General features: G+C 33.9%; 1 long non-coding RNA gene across 1 annotated transcript in view; it reads right to left on the reverse strand.

Annotated features, from left to right (window-relative positions):
* Positions 1-20,952: 20,952 nt before the first annotated feature.
* LOC116576419 overlaps positions 20,953-23,390 on the reverse strand; it is a 28,538-nt gene continuing 26,100 nt past the window's right edge. Inside the window, exon 3 of the long non-coding RNA XR_004280147.1 lies at positions 20,953-21,016. This is a non-coding gene — a long non-coding RNA (uncharacterized LOC116576419). The remainder of the gene's footprint in view (positions 21,017-23,390) is intronic.

A 23,390-nucleotide genomic window follows, 5' to 3' on the forward strand; every position in this document is an offset into this window, starting at 1 on the left:
TATTAAATTATAAAAGAGAAGATGAAGGTTGTGAATTATAAACATATATACATAGTAATGAGTGAACTACTTTTGGTAATTCAAAAATTTTGATAACTGCATCATTCTTCCTAATTGCATGGTTTATTTCTTGCCCATAAAAACATAAAAGTTACTAATTTTCCATTATACACAAATATGTAAAGCATAGTGCACAGATGGATTTTACATTCCTGTTTGCCAGAGGATCTTCATTAAGCATCAAACACAAAGGAAATTGCACAGTTAAACATGAATCCGTTCTTCATTTTTGCATCTTGGCAAAAATTAAGAACTAATATTTTATTTTGGGAAAGTCACCTTAATTAACATTTGTTTGTCCTAAAATTTTTGTCAGGTTTTATAGTATAATGATTCTTAAGGTCAAGCTCATATTTAGAAATATGTACTTGGGGAAAAATATGGCACTTTTGTCATCCTTATATTTGCAGAAACTAGTGGGGTGCCTGGCTTTCAGTAGATGTTTATTGAAGGTGAAAGAAATTAGCTAAGTGAAAACAGAGACCAACTAATTGAATGTCTGTGTACCAAGTTAATTATAGTGTTTGTAGCTATGAACACTATAATGTTATACTCACCCTTGAAAAATCATACATAGAAGTAAATATTTTATTAAGTATGTGTATATAAAATAATACTTGTTTATATAATTTCTTATAAAGTGTGGACATTTAATTGCATAAATAACATTATATATAGGGGACATGCATATTATTAAAATGTCCTAGAAGAAATAAATTACCTTACAAATTCAAGTTTCTAGCTATACTACTTGGCATATGTTTCTGGCATCTTTAAACATACTGATAACTAGCATGGCTGCTTGAATCTTGGAACAAAGCTCTAAAAATAGTTGACATTTTGCTGTTTCTATGGTAACAAAGAAAATGGCTTCATACTCTAGCACTGCTCCCACAGAGCTTAATGTTCTCTCTAGATTGCCTATACACTATACTGCTATGTTATTGTACTAAAAACCACCATTACTCTTTTCTTCCTGTCTTTGATGTGTCTGACAGCAATCTGATCACTAGTGTAACAATCAGATTGTTGACCTGCTATGGTTAAAACAAGCATTCCAGTTATTTTTCAAGAAACTGAATTTTATCTCAAAAAGTGCTAAAATCAGTCCAGGATTTTACAGGATGTGGTTTGAACTATATTAAAAGGCTCCAGATAACTTCTCCATCTGCCTCAATGTTTAATATTTACCAGTGGGAAATAATTCTTTTAGGTGAAATAATTTCCCACCTCTTTTTAATGAACTGACTACTGCTGACAATTTGGGGACCTCTAATAAATCCCATAATTTTAGGTGTATCTCTTTGTAATATTCACACCAATTGCAGTATACCTGTTCCCCCAGTGAATTATAGATTTCATCAAAGTGGGTGGTTTGCCTGTATCCAAGGGGATCCTAAGTGTTGTAGGTAGAATAAGTACCTAATAAATGTTTTATTGAAGGTATGGTTGGATGAATAAAAATGTGTTTAATCTGAGAGTGGAAAAATTGATTTTCAATGTGTCATTTATACTTTCTAATTTCTAAAATATATCTCTCCATCCCTGACAACTCACAGTATACCAGTTGGTGATGGTGGTAGGTATAACAATAACTCCTCCAAGATGTTCAAATCTCTATCCCAGAAACCTGTGGATATGTTAGGTTACATGACAATGGGGAATTAGGTTATAGATGGAATTAAGACTGTCACTCAGCTGACCTTAACTTTGGGTGATTATCTTGGATTATGACTGTTAGGTCCCTCTGTGGACTGAATGTTTGTATTCCTCCCTCCTAATTTGTATGTTGAATCCTAATGCTCAATGTGATAGTGTTCAAGGTGGGGCCTTAGGGAGGTAATTAGGGCATGAGGGCCAGGTCCTCATGATTGGGATTGGTGTCTTTATATAAGAGGCCCAAGAGAGTTCCCTATTCCTTCTGCCATATGAAATTACAGTGAAAAGTTGCAAATCCGCCAGTACCTTGATATTGGACTTTCCAGTCTCGAGAACTGTGAGAAGTAAATTACTGTTGTTTATAAGATACTCACTCTGTGATATTTTGTTGCAGCTGCCCAAACAGACTAAGATAGGCTCAATATAATCACAAGGGTCCTTAAAAATAAAAGAGGAAAACACAAAGAGAACTGGTAGGTGGCCGCATGAAAAATTCTTGGCTGGACAATGCTGGCTTTGAAGATAGAAAAAGATGGCCCTGAGCCAAGGGAAGCAGGTGTCCTCTGAGCTGGAAAAGGCAAGGAAACAAACTTCTGTAGTTTCCAGAAGTAATACAGCCTTGCTGACACTTTGTTTTCAGCCCAGTAAGACCATTTCAAACTTCTGAGCTACAGAATGATAAGATTAAGGAGGGTACTTATTGAAATAAGCACTAGGTGTTTCATGAAAGTGATGAATCACTAGACTCTACACCTGACACTAATGCTACACTGTATGTTAACTGGAATTTAAATAAAAATTTGAAAAAAAATATAATGAGCTACTGTTACATTCCAAAAAAGAAAAAATTTCTGTTGTTCTAAGCCATTAAGTTTGCAGTAAAATGCTACAGTAGCAAATGGACACTAATTCAGTGGGGAACAAAAATAATTTTCAGTAATAGGGAGTTGGCCTAGTAACAGAGAGCTAAATAACTATTATTGAGATACTTTGATCAAGGTATAATGTGATAAGAGAAAACACATTACTTCTAGGGGGAGTCAATCTCTAAAACAAAATGTAACAAAATGAAAGTAAAATTATTGTGTTTAAGAAATTTTTTTATTTTTTGCCTCTTTTCATTGGAAAAAAATTCAAGTAGGGTAATTTTTAATACTAGATTTGAGTGAGAAATACATTAATGAGGAAAGAAACAAGAAACCAAATCATCATTTCTTTTAATGTTATTCATTTATTCATTATATTTATTAATATTTATATATTTATTATAAATCATTCAGTTGCTATTAGCATATGATTCAGGGTATTATGGCCCTGTTGATTCATCTTTATTTGATGAATTATCATGTGTATGATAATGTACCACAATTCACCAACTTTACTCCACATATTTAAAAACATGAATTTATCATTGACATAGAAAAAATATTTTATATATAGATGAATGACATATAAAGGATTTTTAAAACTAAAGTATAGCTGACATACAATGTTATTAACTTCATAAGTACAATTTAGTGATTCAACACTTACATATTTTACAAAATGCCCATCACTCTGTAGTTCTCATCTGCCACCATACAAAGTTATTCCAGTATTATTGACTATATTCTCTACATTTTAATTTATATCCCCATGACTTACTTATTTTACAAATGAAAGTTTATACCTCTTAATTCCTTTCATCACTTTTACCCATCTGATCCCCACTCTCCTCACCTCTGGGAACCATAGTTTGTTTTCTGTATTTATGTCTGTTTCTGCTTTTTTGTTTTTACTTTTTAGATTCCACATATAAGGGAAATCATATACTACTTGTCTCTCACTGACCTATTTCACTTAGTATAATACACACTAGGTCCATCCACGTTTTCCAAATGGCAAGATTTCAATCTTTCTATGGCTAAGTATTATTGTATTTACATCTTCTATAAGGGACTTTCAGTGGTTTTTAATTTGATTGTATTAGAATTCTCATCTTCCTATTAAGATATTAAAAATAGAATACTAAGACTAGAATAATTATTCCATTTATAAGAATGTGTTTAATCTTTTGAAACATATTAACTATCTTATTTTAAGTAAAGAAAATTCATGTTTTTTCTTACATCTAAAAACCATGACTCTCACTGGTATGTGGAGAAGGGTTTATCAGGGAAACCAGGAGCCCAGGAACAATAAAAAGGTAAGACCATGTAAGATCTTATGGTTGTAATGCAGGTGAATGAGATGGGTGATTTGATTTAGGATAATGATAGATTAGATAGAAATAACTGGATATATTCAAGGGATGTGGATGTTATTTAGAGTTAAATCTGTCATGGAATACAAATGGATATGATAAGTAAGACACACCAGACTAGATACATGATCTAAGTTTTTGATATAAGCTACTGAATGGATGTCGTCTAAAAAGAGATAGACAGGTTTAAGAGCAGGTTTGTTTGTGGAAGGTAGTTCATGTGGTACTTCAATGATTCTGTTTTGAACATGTTAAGTCTGAAATGACTACTGGGTATCAAAATGGAAATTTTAAGTAAAAATTTGGGTATACAAATCTGAAATTTCAAGGAGAGATCCAAGGAGAGATCCATACACATAGATTTGTTATATAGAGATGTTTAGATGGTAATGAAAAGTATGGACCCAATAAGATTCCTGGGAGGGTGAGGGGGCAAAGGACAGGACTTGGGATACTCCAACATTTGGGATTTGAGTGGAAACAGAGAACCAGAAAACAAGCCAGAAAAGAGAGTCTGTGAAGTAGAGGAAAAAAAGTAAGAAGCAATATAATAGAAGCCAAAATGTGCGAACATTGGCTTTGACATTGACAAGAAAATACCCTGTTGAGGGCAAACAAAATAAATAAACCCAAATATTGTTTCCATTAACTTGTATATTACCTTAAGTTTTTCAACACTAAAGTGAATAAGTAATTTATTATATTGAACTATACAAATATGTTATTTTTAGAATAGTTTTTTCCATTTGGGAAGTTTGGCTAGCTTTCCATAATGTGTCACTTTGATCTAATAGATATTTGTTTACTTGAACAAGTTCATGCAATCATTTCATATATTTGAAACCTTAAATTATCATTATCCAAAATCCTATTTCAGTGAAATAAATCTATTAAAATTATTGAACAAATACTTCATTGTCTCCTTATAAATAGAAATCAATTGCTTTTTCATCTATATTTTATTTCAATTCAATGAACAATTATGAGAACATACTCTTCTAGCTATTGTTCTTGTTCTTCAAAATTAAGAAGATAATAAGAGCTTACACTTTGTGAGAAGAATAGCAATTAGTACTGAATTCGGTCAGAGTGACCAAAACAATAGCTGCTTAAATTAGATAGACATTTATTTCTCCTTTGTGGAAAAAAGAAATATCAAGGTAGTGTAAGGGTGATAAAGATAATAATCACTCAGGACAGTTCATGTTAGCTTCCTGTATACATGGCTTTCTTCTTATGACATAATTTGATTATATTCTGAATATTCTCACGTTAGTAGGCAGAAAAGATGTGTGTTCTTCCCTTTAAGGGCACTTCTTGGAAGTCTTATATAGTATTTCTTATATCCCTTAGATGAGAACTTAATCACACTGCACTACCACCCATGATGTAAGCTGGAAAATGTAGTCTTTCTTATGGGAAATCTTAACAGGCATCAATAAACTGGGATTTCCATTACAAATTAAGAAGAAGAGAACAAGTATCAGTGGCAATTTTGCAGTACAGACACTCACATAATTAGATTTTCTAATAGATCATAATTTGCCAAAAAATAATTTACAGAGTACCAAAGAACACACACAAAAAATGGAACCTCAGCCAACCTGGGTAGAGTAAGAAAGATTTAATTTTCCTTAACCTGAATCTTGATTTTTTTTTTTAAGTTTATTTGACACAGAGAGAGAGATCACAAGTAGGCAGAGAGAGAGGGGGAAGCAGGGTCGCTGCTGAGCAGAGAGCCCAATGTGGGGCTCGATCCCAGGACCCTGAGATCATGACCTGAGCTGAAGGCAGAGGCTTAACCCACTGAGCCACCCAGGTGCCCCTGAATCTTGATTTATTAAGAGTTACATACATATGTAGGAGTGAAAACAGGGAAAAGGCTTCTAAAATAGAAATTACAATGAGCAATAGCACTCAAAGAGAAGTATCAGTCACTTTAATAGGGATATGCCATTAGGTAAGTTTTTTCCTAATGGAATAATAAGTAATTTGGGTGTGCACACAACTAGAGAACTAGGCAGATGAAGCTCTCACAGAGCCTTGTACATTATGCTAAGGAACCTAGATTTGCTTTGTAGAATTCAGAATATTGTTAAAGGACTTCGAGCAGAGGACTGACATTGCCCAAACTGCATTTTAGCTAGATTGTTCTGATAGGAATTATTGCAGATAATGGATGTGAAGCAGAACTAAGAGGGAAGCAGGAACATAACTTACATGGTAACACAAATCTTTGGAAAGATGATGAGAATCTGAAATAAGGATAGTTAATAGGGAATGTTGTGTAACAAAGAATTTGGTTGGTTCCTAGAAGAAATCTTCCACATCTTTGAAATTTCATGAGTGACAGGAGTTATCTTTATTATGCATGGTAGTCATCACTGACCATACCTCAATTTATGCTAATGAGGTGACTCAGGATCAGGGTTGGCTACTCCAGAAAGATCAACTGTATCTTTAGAGTGTTGGGACTTTGAGCCAATTGATATATGACTGATTTCTAGGGAGGAGAGGGAACCAAAAGTTTGAGTTCAACCTCCAGACCAATGATTCAATCAATCATGTTGTGTAAAAAAATCTCAATAAAAACTCTAGACATGGGTGACTTGGGTGAGCTTCCCTGGCTAACATCCTTTGTGTCTTGTTATGTATCAGTGTGACAGGAGAGCAGTGTATCTTGACTCAGTGAGGAACTTGGCACTGAGGATCCTCCCAGATCTACCCCAGGCATCTCTTCTGTGGCTGGTTCTGTTTTGTATCCTTCTCTGTTACATAAAAAAGCAAGCAAGCAAGCAAACAAACAAACAAACAAACCTGAAATTATAAGTATAGCACATTCCTGAATTCTGTTTTTTGTTTGTTTTTGGTTTTGTTTTTTCGTTTTTTTTCTAGTGAATTATTAAAACTGAGAGGGTAGTGGAAATCCCTCAAGTTTGTTGCCAGTTTGTCCTGGGAACTCCTGGGCACAAGGCTGGTTATCTGAAGTGAGTTTTAGGGAGGAATGTGCCCTTATCTTGTAAAGTTTGGCCTGATTCTGGGTAGTTAATGTCAGAATCGCATTGTAGGGCACAAAAGAGGAGAGGGAAAGAGACTTTTGGCATTTCAGGTCAAAGGAAGATAGATTTGGTAACTGATAAAGGCTACATAGAAACATAAGTTGAATTTTATGTGAATTGGAGTTAGATGCTCACCTCAAAATATTTAATCATGTTTACTATCATGAATTATTTCATCATGATAAAACATTCATGTTATCATGAATGTCTGGTGAAACTTTTTGAAGTTGTACAGGCTGTGAGTCATTTCTTGTTTCATAGGACTACCCTACAGAAAGCAGGACATCCAGCATAAATTGGTCCCTGCCCACTAAACATGCTCCTAATCATGATAACAAATAATGCCCCCACAAATTTCCAAAGTATACCAAGTGTATTGGGAATGACTAACTGAATGACATAGAGTGAGAAAAACACATGTAATCACAGGTAAAATGTGAGGGAAAATAAATTAAGCAGAGAAAAAACAGGCAATGCAGGTACCTGATAATAAACAAAAATTAGCATGTAAGAAAAAAGAGTATGACACAATGGAAGCTGAGGGAATTTGTTTAATAAACAGCAAACAAATTAAAAATTCGGAGTGTCTTTTGAAAGAGAGAAGTAAAGGATTATAGGTGACTTTTATATAGTAAGGCAGTTTTTACTAACAAGAAGAAAAAATTCTGACTTTATAGATTATTTTGTTATCTGTTTTTCAGAATTAATAAATTTCAACTAATGTCTAAATACCGGAAGAAAGAAAGGAATTCTACCTGGAAATTTACAAATCTATATCTAAAATTAAAAGTTTCGGGCACCTGGTTAGCTCTGTCATTAAGCGTCTGCCTTTGGCTCAGGTCATGATCCCAAGGTCCTGGGATGGAGCCCCACTTGGGGCTCCCCGCTCCACGGGAAGCCTGCTTCTCCTCTTCCCACTCCCCCTGCTTGTGTTCCCTCTCTTGCTGTCCCCCATCTGTCAAATAAATAAATAAAATGTTTAAAAAATTAAAAAAATGTTTGATGCAACTAGTATAAAACACTAGAATGATCTTATGTCTACTTAAAAAAAAAATCTGAATTTCAGCATATAGTATAATTGAAGTAACTAGAATAAGTGGATGGCCATACTATTTTTTACTCTTCATCCTGGCGTTTTGTCTACATTTATACAAACCATAAAGGTACATTTTCTTTTTTTTTTTTTTTAAGATATTATTTATTTATTTGAGAGAGAGAATGAGAGAGAGACAGCATGAGAGGAGAGAGGTCAGCAGGAGAAGCAAACTCCCCGCTGAGCAGGGAGCCTGATGTGGGACTGGATCCCGGGACTCCAGGATCATGACCTGAGCCGAAGGCAGTTGCTTAACCGACTGAGCCACCCAGGCACCCGCATACAGTTACATTTTCAAATAAAAGATGAGAATTCTACTTATCCAGCTCAATATGAAATAAATAGGTAATATTAACTTAATTTTAAAATTTAGTTTTGTTAGACATTTAGGAATGTCTATTGCGTCTTTTGCTGCTACTGATATAAAATGATATCTCAGCCATTATTCGTCACTTTGATTTACCTACTAATTTTATTCTGGCTTTAACTAGGTAAAAAACAAAAGGCAACTTTAAGTTACCTTTGCTTTAATTGAAATTGAAGACAGAGTGGCTTAAAGATCAGTCTGAGGAGCTTTTGGAAAGTGAGTTATATATTCTTTGACTGCTAGGCAATGTTTACTTAGCAAACTAGGTTAAAATGACAAAATTTATGTAATGGCTTGTATTCTCAAGGAACGATACTAAATAATATTGTTATGTGTGTACACGTGGCAGAAGAATAATCCTTGTGATAATTATTGGCTACCAATTCCCTCATTTTATTTGGTTCTGTCATATATTATTTACAGGAGAAAGTACAGTTTATATTGCATTTTGCTGTTGTGATTGTACTGGAGTATCAGATCAATCTTTTAAATAAAAATTAATTAACAAATTAAATTTATAAAATTAACAGATATTTTAGTTAAACTGCCTGACAAGAACATTTCATTTAAAATTAGTAAATTATAGGGGTGCCTGGGTGGCTTAGTGGGTTAAGCCGCTGCCTTCGGCTTAGGTCATTATCCCAGAGTCCAGGGATGGAGCCCCGCATAGGACTCTCTGCTCGACAGGGAGCCTGCTTCCCCCTCTCTCTCTGCCTGCCTCTCTGCTTACTTGTGATCTCTGTCTGTCAAATAAATAAATAAAATCTTTAAACAAAATAAATAAATATATAAAATTAGTAAATGATAAATAGATCAATTTTTTTTCTTGTAGACTTAATAATGAATTACATGATATTCATCTATTGTCTATCAGTCTTCTGCATGGTTGGTTCCAATGCAACTTTAATAATTTTTTACTCTACTTACTAGTATTTTTTCCATTTTAAGTTACCACACAATAATATACTATTATCCTATTCCCATAACTTACTCTTCAAAGAAAAACACATATTTTATCATAGGAGAAATTTTGTTTGCTTTTGTGAATATAGTTTTTCATCTATAAAATGAGTTTAAATTTTATAATATATATTATTACCTTAATATAATGGAATAAGTTTTATGCATCATAAAGATTGTTTTATTATTTGTCTCCCTTACTTGTTCTCTACCTGATACTACCTTTAAGGATTCTAGCAGGAAACACACACACACACACACACACACACACACACTTAATGAACTGCAATGTTAGTGTAATTTATTTGTGGATTCTCTTAAGAAAATCTACCTCCAGATAATAGTCCACATTTGCCTTCTGAACAGACTGACCTATCTTTTTATTTAAGTTAATAGAGTTTGCTTTATCTTCTCACCCAACTCTCTATACAACAAATAAATATATTCATACATAGACACAAACTCAGCAAGAGGGAGAAAGAGACAGCCAGTGGTTGTGGAAACACAGGAAACTCCTGTGTTCGTACCATAAATCCCTTGTGTAATTACCACTCAGGCCTTGTCAAATCTTTATTTACAGAATTATATAGCATGATTTTACTTTTCCTGAAAAGTAAATATTTCTTCTGATTCTTGATAAATTTATTTTTCCATGATAAAGAAATACTGGGTCTCAAAGAATGAAGTATAAAGTCTACTCCATTGAAATCAGAATTCAGCTTTCAGGAGAGGTCTTTCAAAGATCAGTGAGGGCTTCCTACCACAGTGAAGCTGCCCATGAAAGACCGGCCCCAAATATTACATCTGTGCATCTTTCTCCTATATTTTAACATACCAATTACTTTTTCTTAGGCATATTTACAACTTATAATGCACTGGGGACATAAAAGTGAAGCAGAAGTAGGCCCTGTTCTTTTAGCTATTGTTTCTGATCATGTCCAGCACTTCCTATGCCTGACCAGATTAAGTAATAAATTTATTTCTTATCTCTTAGCTTTTAAAACCAGATTTGAATGACTATATCTGCCAGTAGAGTAGAATAAAATCCTCATAGTCAGCCATTGGGTTCCTCAAGAGTAGATACCGACTTTATTGATTCAACTTTTAAGTTATTTTAAGAGACAGAAAACATATATCTATAATTCCACTTGACTTTGCTACAACTGATAGTTTTCTCCCATTGTCTACTTTTCAGAATAAGAATTCAGTCACTTCCAAGATAATTTTCAGAGTGTCTCAGAGAGGCTAGGAAAAGTATATTTGAAGTTTATTGCTTCCCAATGGTGTGTGGGTGAGAATTCGACCTTATTCTGAGTTAAAAACCATGTTTTCAAGTAGCCCATGTAGACTCTTCCTCATAATAGTCACCGGTGTCAGTGACAACATAGACTGCATCTCTGCTGTCTTCAAAAGCTGCCCACTATATTTCAGACATTATTTTTTCAAACGAAACTTAAAACCACAGATCACCTGTATTCTCTCTTCCCAAAACTCATCCTTACAGAAATATATTGTATAAAAGAATTTTTAAGTTATCTTATCATACACTTCTGATTTGAATGAAAAATTATAACATATTGAAAAGAAAGCATATAGTTCAGAAAAACTGACTCAGGAGTTGCCCTATTTCTACTACAATAAAATATTATATTCTTCCAGGAATATTTCTCGATTAGGTTAAAAAAGTATATGTATAATAAATAAAAATGAATAATAAATATATATAAATAATTAAGAGTAAATCATTTGAAATAAGCTGACATTTTTCTCATAGAAGGTATTTAATAAAGTTTTCTAAACATGTAGATTGTTACAAAAAAAAATCTGTAGAGAACAGGATATTTTTAGAAATTACACAAAATTTTAATGGATTTGTAGGTTTGGGAAAATGTAGGATAACCCTTTAAACATAGAGGTAAATTACAATTTGGTTTCTCTTACAGGAATTAGATAACCAGAAGCTTATTCATGAATAAGTGTGATACATATTAATTTGTCATGTATGTGATAGCATTAAGAATATTGATTGTCCTATGAATATACCATTGGAGAATTTAACTTTAATTTTAATCTTAACAGCTAAATCCAGGATTTATCATTAGGACAATGTTTTTGTTTCTCAGTGGAATAAGAATTTTGCTAAATATTTCAATTAAATCAACTTCATGGTAGCTTTATCTCTGTTTCATTTGAATTATCCTGACCTTGAGGTTTTTTTCCCCAGCTGTTATCACACCAAAGCTAATAAACAAATAAAATCTTTTTTGTTAATATTTTATTAATTTATTTGACAGAGATCACAAGTAAGCAGAGAGGCAGGCAGAGAGAGAGAGGAGGAAGCAGGCTCCCCGCTGAGCAGAGAGCCCAATGTGGGGCTTGATCCCAGGACCCTGGGATTATAACCTGAGCCGAAAGCAGAGGCTTTAACCCACTGGGCCACCCAGGTACCCCAACAAATAAAATCTTAAAAAAAAAAAAAAGAAACCAAAATAAAATTATAGGCTCCTTAAGTGATAGTCTTTATTTCAAGTTATTCAAGTTATTTCAAGAATTTTTATTAAATTTTTTTCCACAAAACAATATGGCTCACTAGCCTTCCTGCTTCTTTTTCTTTTTTTTTTTTCAATTTCTTTACCTCCTCTTGTCTAACCAGTAAGCCAATAGCACACAATCACTTTTTTTTGTTGAAAAGCAAAATTACCTTTCTGAGTAGGAACTTTTACATAAGTAAGGTCAAGCCACTGCTCTAACAAACAGCTCCAAAATTTCAGTAGGTTAACCTGAAAAATGCTCATTTTTCATTTATACAACAGTTTAATGTTTGTTTTATTGGATAACCCACATGGAAGGTATGTCTCTGGATCTCACAGATCCAGGTGCCTTCAAATGTTGTCTCTGTTACCCTCAAGGCCTCATTATACATTGCCTCCAGCTTAGCTAATAAGAAAAGAGAGAAAAAGAGTACAAAAATCTGTTGCTCTTTTTAGTGATCCAGGCTTATAGGTAAGGCCCATAGCCTCTATCTACATTTTTTGGGGTTAAGATGCAAAGAGAAGAGTTAAATGTAACGCCAAAGTTCTTGCCTTGAACAACTGGGCAAGTCCCGGCACCATTTAATGAAAAGGAAACACTGGCTGAGACTGAGTTTGGAAAGTGAGGACTGAAGTATTCAGTTTGCACATATTAAGTGAGAGGTCCATAGAAGACATTCAAGTGGAGCTATTAATTAGATAGTTGGATATACAAATCCAGATTTAGGGGTAATGTCAGTGTTGGTGACATAAATTTAGGAGACATCAAAAAATAGAAGGTGTAAAGTTACCACCCAGGCATTGCACATAGCTAGGGAAGAGAAAAGGGCCAAAGACAGAACTCTAGGGCATTCCAACATTTAGAAAGATGTCAGAAGAAACTGGCAAAACAATCTAAGAAGAAGTTATCAGTGAGGTAGAAAGAAAACTTGGAGACTGTTAAGTCCTGAATTAAAAAAAAAAAAATTTTTTTTCAAGAAAGGAAAAAAAAAAATCAAAGCTCTCCCAGGTCGGGTAGGATGAGGGCCAAGATAAACCAATGAATTTGGTTAAATGAAGGACATTGGTAACTTCAACAGGAGCAGAGACTTTGGAATGGTGGGGGAAGAAGGTAGATACAACTTGGTTTAAGAGAAAAAAGAACAAAAAAAGAGGGCATTTACTTGAGGAAAAGGAGGAGATGAACTACATTAAGGAGTGAAATATGATAGCAAATTTGTAAACAATCCAGTAGAAAGAGAAAAATCGAAGAGACAAGAGAAAAATGAAAAATTATAGAATATGTGATTGAGGAGCAAAGGAATAGAATTTTTGTACATACCAGGAGAGCTGGTATTAGAAAGAATCCATCCTTTTTGAAGAAAAAAAATGGGTTTGTGGATTAGTAGTCGAAAAAATAAAGCTGTTCTTTCCTGATTCTTTCATATTTTTTTTCTAAGAAAAAGGAAGAAGTAGGATAACCAATTTAGGGCGAGGAGTGGACATTTGAGATGAGAGGAAAAGGAAAAAATATTTTTCTCAGAAAAGTTTATACCCTTCTCAGTAATGACCCTGAGAATTGCTGTTTTAGCAGAAGCTTGAAGGTCAATGGGGCAAACCTTGGCTGTGGTGTTGGATGTACCTTTAGCATGTTGCTTACCACAAAGGGTGGGAGGTACTTAGCCTGGGGTGCTAGCCTAAGCAAAAGCACAGTTTTTGTCAGGTTTGGGCAGCTTCAGAGTGAAAGCTGCTGCAGCTCTATCTTGAACTTTACAGGCACAGTGGAGTAAAGAGCTGCTTTTTAACTTCAAGGCAGCTGATTCCCACATATCCTATAGAGCACTGCTTCTCAAACTAGCTTTGGTGAAAGAATATTTTTTACTTCTGTTATTTTTTCAAACTTGAAATTCATCTTGGACCCACACTTTTGTAAAATATAATGCCAATTAACTATTTCAAAAATTGAATGAAAATTCCTACAAAAACATAAACCTGTTTTTGTCATTCTATTCAACAGATAAAAATATATTCTCCAATAAATATAATCAGAAAAAATATAAAACAGTGAAAAATTAAAAAATTACAAATTTAAGGACATCATTTATTGAAAATTTTTTATATACATGATTAATATAGAGAATCCCCCCTGCGGTCATAACTTATTCCTTAACTGTAATTTAACAAAACTCACATGTGAAGTAGTGATTCCTTATGTTACACACCTAAAGTCACTCTTAGAACAAATCTATGTACATTGATATTTAGAAGTTTTACAGTGACAAATGAACTTTTTTTCTTTTTGCTTGTTATCTTGGTTGGATGAATGCTACTTACAGGGGATAATCAATCTAAACCGAATCAATGTGTTTTGTTTGTTTGTTTGTTTGTTTATTCTCCTTGCTTTTGACTCTTAATGCAGAGATCAGTCCGACATAAGTAGGTTAACAGGAACAAAAGAAAAAAAATTAAAACAGTTTTAGCAAGCTTAGATACTCATTTTAAATTTTTTCAGAAAGAAGCAAGAAATGTTATACTTTAAAATTCATGCCCAATACTTTACTAGTAAGAGGGCCAAAAATTCATTTTATAAAGTTATTGTTAAATTATCTCCTAGTGGAAGAAACAGATTTTAAATTCATTAATTTCCTATTCATGTATCTTCATTTGATTGAAAATAAAATTCAAAATACACTACCAAATTTTTGAGATGTTTGATGACAGCTTTCCACAGATTTGCAAAATCAAAATTATCACCTTCTTTATGGATAATTGTTATTTATCAAGTATGGTTTTAATAATCAGTAGAAACTCTGTTCTTTCAGGCTTTCTACTTGCATTTACCCTTCATTGGTGGATCATTGTGGCCTCATGCAGATCTCTTTTGTCAGATTCCCTTGTTGCTGAGAGTGATATTATAGCTCCCATTTGTACCCTCTGTGCCTTTACTCTCCAGAACTGTCCTTTGGGTCAAGCTAAGTCTAAACTTCAGTTAAACCCACAATTTTGTCTAGCTTCCTCTCTTGATTTATTCTGCTTCCCTCATTCCCCAGTAGGTTTTAACCAGAAAGCACACCCTCAAAAAATCCCTGGAGCAGAAACCCACAGGTTCTGGTTATAGGAAAACTAACCTAGGACCTAATGACACAGACTGCTGTTATTTCATATTTTTTAACTTTGTAAGGAGTCAACAGCACTCAATCACTTAGAAAGAAGACACTGGACATTATGCAAAATTAGATTTGCCTCCCAGAACTGGTTATTGCATGGTGGCAAAATTAAAATTCTGCGGGTATTTCTCCCTGTTGAATTTATATTCACAAGTATTAAAGTCTGAAAACATCCTGGAGAGGATTGATCTGATACTTTATTCTTCTAAGACTCTTTCCCTCAGAAACTACTGAGTTTCTGCCATTGTTTTTGGCAACACTAAGTACCGATTATAGGAATATAATTTTGCCTGAGGAACTGTTTTTGGGAAAAGGGTTGGCTCGCTTTTAAATTTGGTGAGCGTGGGACTAATTCTACATTAATTTTGCATATATTGTCATCTTTAAGTGTTATTTAAAAGTGAGGTACATTGGAAACTTGACATGAAATTAATTCCATTTGTGAATTCATGAAAATTTCATAATAAATCTTATTCCAGTGAGAGATAGCCTAAAAAGTGTACACAAGCATTGAGTCTTCTGATTAAGATTGAACAAAGTATGAAATGGAAGAGGATATTTTTGGCTTTAATTTCTTTGGATATTTAACTCACGGGGGAAAGAGATTTTGATTTTACTAATTATTTTAGACTCCAACTTGTAAAGAGGTTTGATTTGTGGATTTTCCTTTCTCCACCTCCAGGACAGAGTAAGGGCTAGGAATAGAGATCATGGAACTTGATGATGAGAATATGCTTATTTGTAAATTCTGACCACCTCTATCAAGGTGGTATTTTATTACTGGACTATTTTAATCTTGTCATTTGATTTCACTGAAGAATGTATGCTAGATTATATTGGACTACATGGAATGTCAAAATGTGGGATAAGTAATAAAATAAGGTGGTTTGGAGTTTTGTCTTTTTTCAAAAAAGTTCTATTCTGACTTATTTCAGAGACTTTTGGCAGTAAATGTGATTTATCCCTCAGCAGTCCTAGGAGAATCCCCCAAGAAAAAGTGATTGGCATTGAGGAGCTAGTCATAATATTGGTATAGGACTCTGCAATGAAACTGTTTATCTCTTTCTCCAGATGGTGGGAGTGTAGACCACAGCTCTAGAAGGATAGATCTATTGGGTTAAGAGAACCAAAACCTATCTCCCATGATCTGTAGTCATACTAATTAACTGTTTTACTTTACAAAGTTTTGGGGTAATATTCTTATATAGTATTAGATAACTAGAAAGCTCCATGTCAGGGGCTGCTTTGAAGATGTAATGGTCAATCTGTATAAATCTGAGACTCAGGGAGAACACCTATTTAGAATTATAAATCATATGCTATAGTCCAGACTTTTCCCATTTAAAGGTTTATTTTATGTCCCATCTGAAAAATATTCTCTCTTTTCTCAACTGGATCAGAACTTGGGCAGGGAGCAGGGGTGCTATTTATTGGGGGGTACCTTAAAGTTTTCAAAAATGTAATTCAATTAAAGAAAAAAGCATGAAACTATAAATTTAGCCGAGTAGGAAGTACAGACAAAACCCTGTTTTTATTTTTATGCCTTGAAATTATACAGTCAATCCTAAAGCAGTTAAATTATTCAATATCATGCACGCACTTTATGAAAAGCCGCTTTTCAAAATTATGCATTGCAAAACCACTGAGCCCCATAGTGATAGAGCTGAATGCTTAGGTTCTAAAATGTTAAAATGTCTTAGGTTTAAATTTCCATTGTGATGGTAAATGCGAAAAGTGGTATATCATCATGATTAAAATATATGCAATTTTTGATTACCAAAAATAAAAAATAAAGTGTTTTTCCTTTCAAAAACTGTTATTAAATTTATACTGAAGTAATTGAGAGATATGTTCTACAGAATTAGAAGTTTGCAATAAATTACTCTCTGCATTTTAATGCATAGTTTTATATGGCTCCATTACATGAAGCAAGTCTTGTATAATAGCTCCAGAGTTGGATGGGCCTAATTCACTTTATGTAAAATACAGCAAAGCTAAAAAATTTATTTTCTTGAAGTGGGGGGCTGGATAACCTTCAAATATATGGCTATTTGTAAAAGGAGATAAAATTAATAAGAATTCATGGGGCAAACAAGATAAGAAACTATATCAGATTAGTAGAACCTGATGCTGAACCTAATAAAAGAAACATGTAGAAAGTTAGTAAATAAGAGAAACCAACATAGAGAAATGGAAAATCTCTGAAGAGGTAGTTGAAAATGCATGGAAAATTATTACCCTACAGTAGAAAAAGAGTGGATTTCCTAGATGGATGATAGGGAGCAGGGGCAACTTCAGTTATAGAGGGTTCCATGCTAAGAAGGTCCTGTACTTTATTTAATGGTCTACTTTTGCTTTCTTGAAATCATACATTTTTGAACAAGTGTCCCTCATTTCATCTAGTCCTGAGTCATTAGCATCCTTGGTGGAGGTGGAAGGGGCAGTTTCCATCTATGCTATCTATCACTATCTTTTAATGTGCAGTTACTATAATGGAACATAGAGCATTTTGGGTTCAAATTCTAGCTTTGCTACCTACTGTATGATAATTTTAGACAAATTATTTTACTTCTCTGGTTCTTAGTTTCCTTATCTGTCAAACAGGAATAAGTTGCTAATGTACCACACTGACTACTTACATGTACATATGTGTAATTATATATTGCATAACTATACATATAAACCTTAATATAAGATCTCTTTGGAAGGTGTTTTCCAAAGTGGTTTGATAGTGTCATATGCTCCTTGGGTTTGGCATCTGTGATTTTCAAAGGCATGAGTTGAATAGAACAATGTAGTAAAAAGATAGCTATATCATGGTAGTAAAGAATAATGAAAAACTGAAGAATAAAGGAGATTAAAGGAGATAATTTGTGTAGGAGATATGTTGGAAAGAGTAAAAAGGGGAACCAATGGCCAAGCCACAAAATAGAAGATTGGCTTTTATGGAGAACTGTAGGCACTGAGAAATTTCCAGTTTTGGCATGGGTGGCAGACTTTCAGGAATTAGAGTATCTATTATCTAGGAGGATTACAAGACTTTGATGAAAGATCAATTCATTACTATAACATTTCACTACACTTGTTATACATATAAATCCCAGCTGCAAATGTTTCTTAGGAAAATCAGAGTTAAATGAATTTTATAAGAGGATGACATGTATTTAAGATCAGAGAGAATATACAGGACAAAAATGAAATCAAGAATAAGGTGGATAAAATAATGTAGAATACCACTGAACATTAAGCACATAAGACCTCATGAATTTTGGAAAACTGTAAAGAAATCTGCACAACATGAGTTAAATATCTTTTCCCAACTTTTTGTTAGAATCTTAAAGTCCAAAAGAAACATATTCAACTGTATGGCTGATTTATACTGTTTCAAATTAATCACAAACATTGTAACGCCTACTACTTTTCTTTTTCAAGGGCAGGAGCTATGTGCTTTTATTTATCTTTTATTTTTTTCCCAACCCACCACCTCCCTCCCCTCCAAAACCCTCAGTTTGTTTCTCAGAGTCCACAGTCTCTCACAGTTTGTTGTGCCATAGTCTCATATATATGAGAAACTTGAAAGTTAATGTAGGTGTTAATTAAAAAATTGCTACACATTGTATACTGTAATATGATAAAAAATAAGAGTTTTAATTGGGGATAATAACATTAAATTGGAGAAAATAGTATTTCCAGGGCTTTAGATGTCTGAGATGCTGTAATTTTCTTCCTTAAAATGTCATTCTTAATTTATTATTTAAATACAAAGGAATTAGAGTTTAATGTTCAAGAAATCAAATAGGTGCCTACTTATATAGGCACTAGATTTTTGAAGAAATTCAAAGTGGATGAATTCTAGTCTTGTTGGTAGGCTAACTTAAAAACATTATCTATATAAGGACAATGATTTTTCTATTGTATAAAATAACCTCTATTAAATATAAATTAAATATCTAACTTTTACCTATATTTTATGTTACAGAGTTTAAGAAATGGAAAATCACATGATTAAATGAACTCATTTAAATGAGTATATTTAAGCATGAATCATGGCTTGTTAAAATACAGATTGCTAAGCTTCAACTACGGAGTTTCTGATTTATTAAACCTAGGGTGGGATATAAATTTTGCATTTCCGGAAAGTTTCCTAATGGTGCTGATACTGCTTGTCCAGAAACCACATTTATAGAAGCTCTGATTATCATGATTGGTCATAGGAAAAGCAAATTCAAACCATAATGAAAAACTGTATTCTCTGACTACAATGGTTAAAATTAAGGAGCTTGATAGCAGCTAATGCTGGAGATGACATGGAGCAACTGGGACACTTCACCATCACTGGAGCATGAAGTGGTAAATCCCTTTGGAAAACTGTTTGGAAATTTCTTATTTAGTTTAACACTCACCTATCCATGCTCAGCAATTTTGCTCCTTTTCATTTTACTCAAGAGAATTTTAAACACAACTCCCAAAAATGACTTTTTGAAGAATGTTCAGAACAGCTTTATCTATAATAGCTGAAAATTATAAACTAGTCAAAGGCCCATCAGTAAGAGAATGGATGAATAAATTGTGGTACATTCACACAATGGAACACAACCCGGTAACAGAAAGGGTGTACTATTGATACACACACAACAAGGATGATTTTTAAAACCATGAAATTGAGCGAAAGAAGCCAGACAACATAGAACATAGAACATACTGTGTGGTTGTTGTACATAGTCTCAAAGAAAAAGCAAAACCAATTTTGGGGGGATAGAAATAAATGAGTTGCCCTTGGAGCATGCTGATATAAGGTGATCAAATCTGAGATTATGGAAATGTGCTATATATTGTTTGGGATGGTGATTATTGGTGTATACATTTATCAGATCTCTTCGATGTACTTATGGAATTAAGATCTGTGTCTCTCACATATACATTTTTTTAATTAGAATGTATTTTTTTATTTTGTTCAGTTAGCCATCACATATATATATGTGTGTGCATATATATATTTACATATATATGTCAATTTGATATCATTAATAAACACCAAACTTAGTTTGTGTAACAGAGTATAGGTATAGCTGAAATACTAGGAAAAACTCAATGATTCCATAAAGAACTCAAAAGCCATAACGACTGGCCAACACTGGTCAATAGTTCCCTAAGAGGACTCCAAGTTTGATGATGTACATCCTCCCGCATGTAGGCCAAATTGGAAGAATATGAAACAGGGGCTTGGCAGCCAAGGAAGAGAAAGAAAGGACTGTAATTTTAGGGACCCTGTAAAGGAAAAAAAATCTTCTGTATTTTTCCTCCACTCTCAATACTTCATTTCTGACATCTCTGTAACTGGATGTGTATGGGTTTTTCCCTATGACCAAGCAATTTTCCAGCTCTCTGGACACCAACTGGTGTCTTATAATTCAGTATTGATACCACCTGCCTAGAAATGGTGTCAGATCCTACATGTTAAAGACTCAGTCCCACAAGCCTCTCCACTCCCACTACCGCTTCAAATATTAATTAAAAATACCAGTTATATACGCCAACCAATTGGCTATAAATCAGAGACTCCCTATGACCCTCCTCCTCATATATGATTAGTTTGCTAGAGTGGCTCCTAGGACTCAGGAAAACAGTTACTTATTAGACTACTGGCTTATCATAACAGAATATAACTCAGAAATAGCCAGATGAAAGACACGCACAGGGCAAGATATGGGGGCAGGGGCGCAGAACTTCCATTCTCTCTCTAGGCACACCATCTTCCCAGCGCCTCTACATGTTCACTGTTAAAAGAAAATTTTCTATATGCTTTCTTTATAGACAATTTACCGATCTTGTAAACTTTTATTCAGCAATTCAGGAGTCAAGTAGCGTCCAATTTAGCAGAGAAAGGAATTCGAAAGACCTATGCGCAAAGCAAGAGAGTTTTATATTAAAGTGGGTAGGAACAAGGAAGTTCTACTGGGCATTTGCTGATTTGTTAAAGCAAGGTTAGTTTCTTCATATGGAGCAAAGGGAAGTCTTGGGGCTGAGTCAGGTAACTTTTCCTGAGTATGCAAGCACTGAAGTACTGATTGTGAACTTCTTTTTCTTGGAGAGGTAACACAGAAATTCAGGTAAGTTTTGGTGTGCTGATACTCCATCTTGGGCCTATTCTGGTTTCACGTTACCAACCCCAAAGCTCTCCAAATCCCCTCCTTTTGGGTTTTATGGAGGCTTCATTACATAGACATGGTTGACTAAATCACTGGCCACTGATGAATGATTCACTCTCCAGCCCCTCTCCCCTTCCTGGAGATCTGGTGAAGGTGGAATAGGGCTGAAGTCCCAGCTCTCTATTCATAGATTTGTACCCCAGCAACCATTCTCCATCTTTAGGGGGTTTCCAAAAGTTAACAACTAACTCTGGTAAGGTTGAAAAGAGCTTGTTGTGAATAACAAAAGACAACTTTATTTCATTCATCCCTTAGGAAATTCCAAAGGTTTTAGGATCTCTGTCCCAGAACTAAAGATGGAGACCAAATACATACTTTTTCATTCAGTTTTCTTGTTAATGTATTATTTTCTGGACAAGTGCTTTTTTAATTTATTTTTTTAATGTACACGTGCTTTTTAATTCTGGCTGCAATTTAAAATCACCAAGGATCTTTAAAAACATACCAAAATCCAAGACTGCCCTAGAACAATTAATCAACATATACAATGGTTAAGTTTGAGAACTGGTATCTTTCAAAGGACCACACTATCCTACCGAATGTACTAAATTGAAGACATGTTTTAGCACTATGGCTCTGAATGTTGATATGGTATCATATCCCTTTTCCTTTATTCTCTGTATACTGATTTGTTCTAACTCCGATTTTTGCCATTCTGCCTGTTTGTTGATAATTACTATTTAGGTTATAGCTGTTGCAATCCAGGGCAATTGTAGCCTATTTCTGACTAGTTACTGAGTCTTCATACCTGCTGGTCTTATTCTGCCTACATCCAGCTAACTGGAGTACTGAGGCTATATTGTTGGTAGTTTCTTGGTTTGAAACCTGCTGATTCTATGGAAACAAGCTATTTGAATGTAAAGCTGTCTGGAAAATCACTGTCAAATATTTAATCTGGTCCTATTTCTGATTATGTTTACCCTATGTTCCTTGAATACCAGAAATAACATGGAGAAAAATTACCATCATCATTATGTGGAAAATATATTTAGGAAATTAAAGGAAGAAATATTTTCTGGTTCTTACTTATGATACACATCCCAATCAGCTTTAAGATCACCTGCCCATGTTCATTAAGCCAAAAAATATTTGAAAGAGTTGAGTGAAGGAAATGTGGGTTGAAGTGCCAACTCTATTCTTTTTTTAATACTATTTAGGCTATTTACATAGCAACAGTTTTTAGGAGGTTTTTCTTTTTGTTTGAGTTGTTTTGTTTTATTTTGTTTTTTGGTTTTGGTTTTGGTTTTAATAAAAGCATTGGTTCTAAGAGTTTACCAAAACTTCCTCTTACATCTTAACTTTTAAATAAGTATTTAGCATCCTAGCATTGCATTATGTACACAATTTGGATATGACCACTGAATTAAATGAGAGTAGCTTTCTTTGTTGATACTATAAGTGAGGAGGAGGAATTCTAGATTATGATACGGAGAGTCACATTTATCACCTGGAAGTGGAAATGATCTAACAGTTCGGAAAGAGCGTTTCTGTTGAACACGAATATAACTGTGCCAAAGTTCAGATAGTTTTCCTTTTACTCATGGTAATGCCCGCATAAACATCTTAAATTAATTATGTGAATTGACAAGTACTCACTCTTAATTCAATGTAAACAGTTGATAAGATTAAATTAATAGTGAGATACAATCTGTTTGGATGATTTCCCACCTGCTTAGGAATCAAAAGGCCATAAGGAATGGAATGAAACAAAAAGGTTGCTTGGCATCTCCATGTGTCCTTCTCTTCATTGTCAATGGCACCTAAAACAAATCTGATTTATTCAGGTTTAAATCTGCATTCCTAGCACTATTTACATAGGGAAAATATAATTTGCATGTCACCATCTGTGGAGAAAGATTATTAAACAATAAAGGATTAAGAGATAAACAGCAAAGCCTTGTAGCAATACGTTGAGTCCAAAATTTAAATGCTGAGACTCTAAAAGATTTGTTTAAGGGCTTTTGGATTGTTTTAGGGTGCTGACTCTGTTCTTGGAATTGAAAGGAGTATAAAAATATGCAAAAATGCTTTGTTGTTAGATTATCAACTCTAGGAGTTAATTTT

This window comes from Mustela erminea, chromosome 17, assembly GCF_009829155.1.
Source record: "Mustela erminea isolate mMusErm1 chromosome 17, mMusErm1.Pri, whole genome shotgun sequence".
NCBI lineage: Eukaryota > Metazoa > Chordata > Mammalia > Carnivora > Mustelidae > Mustela > Mustela erminea.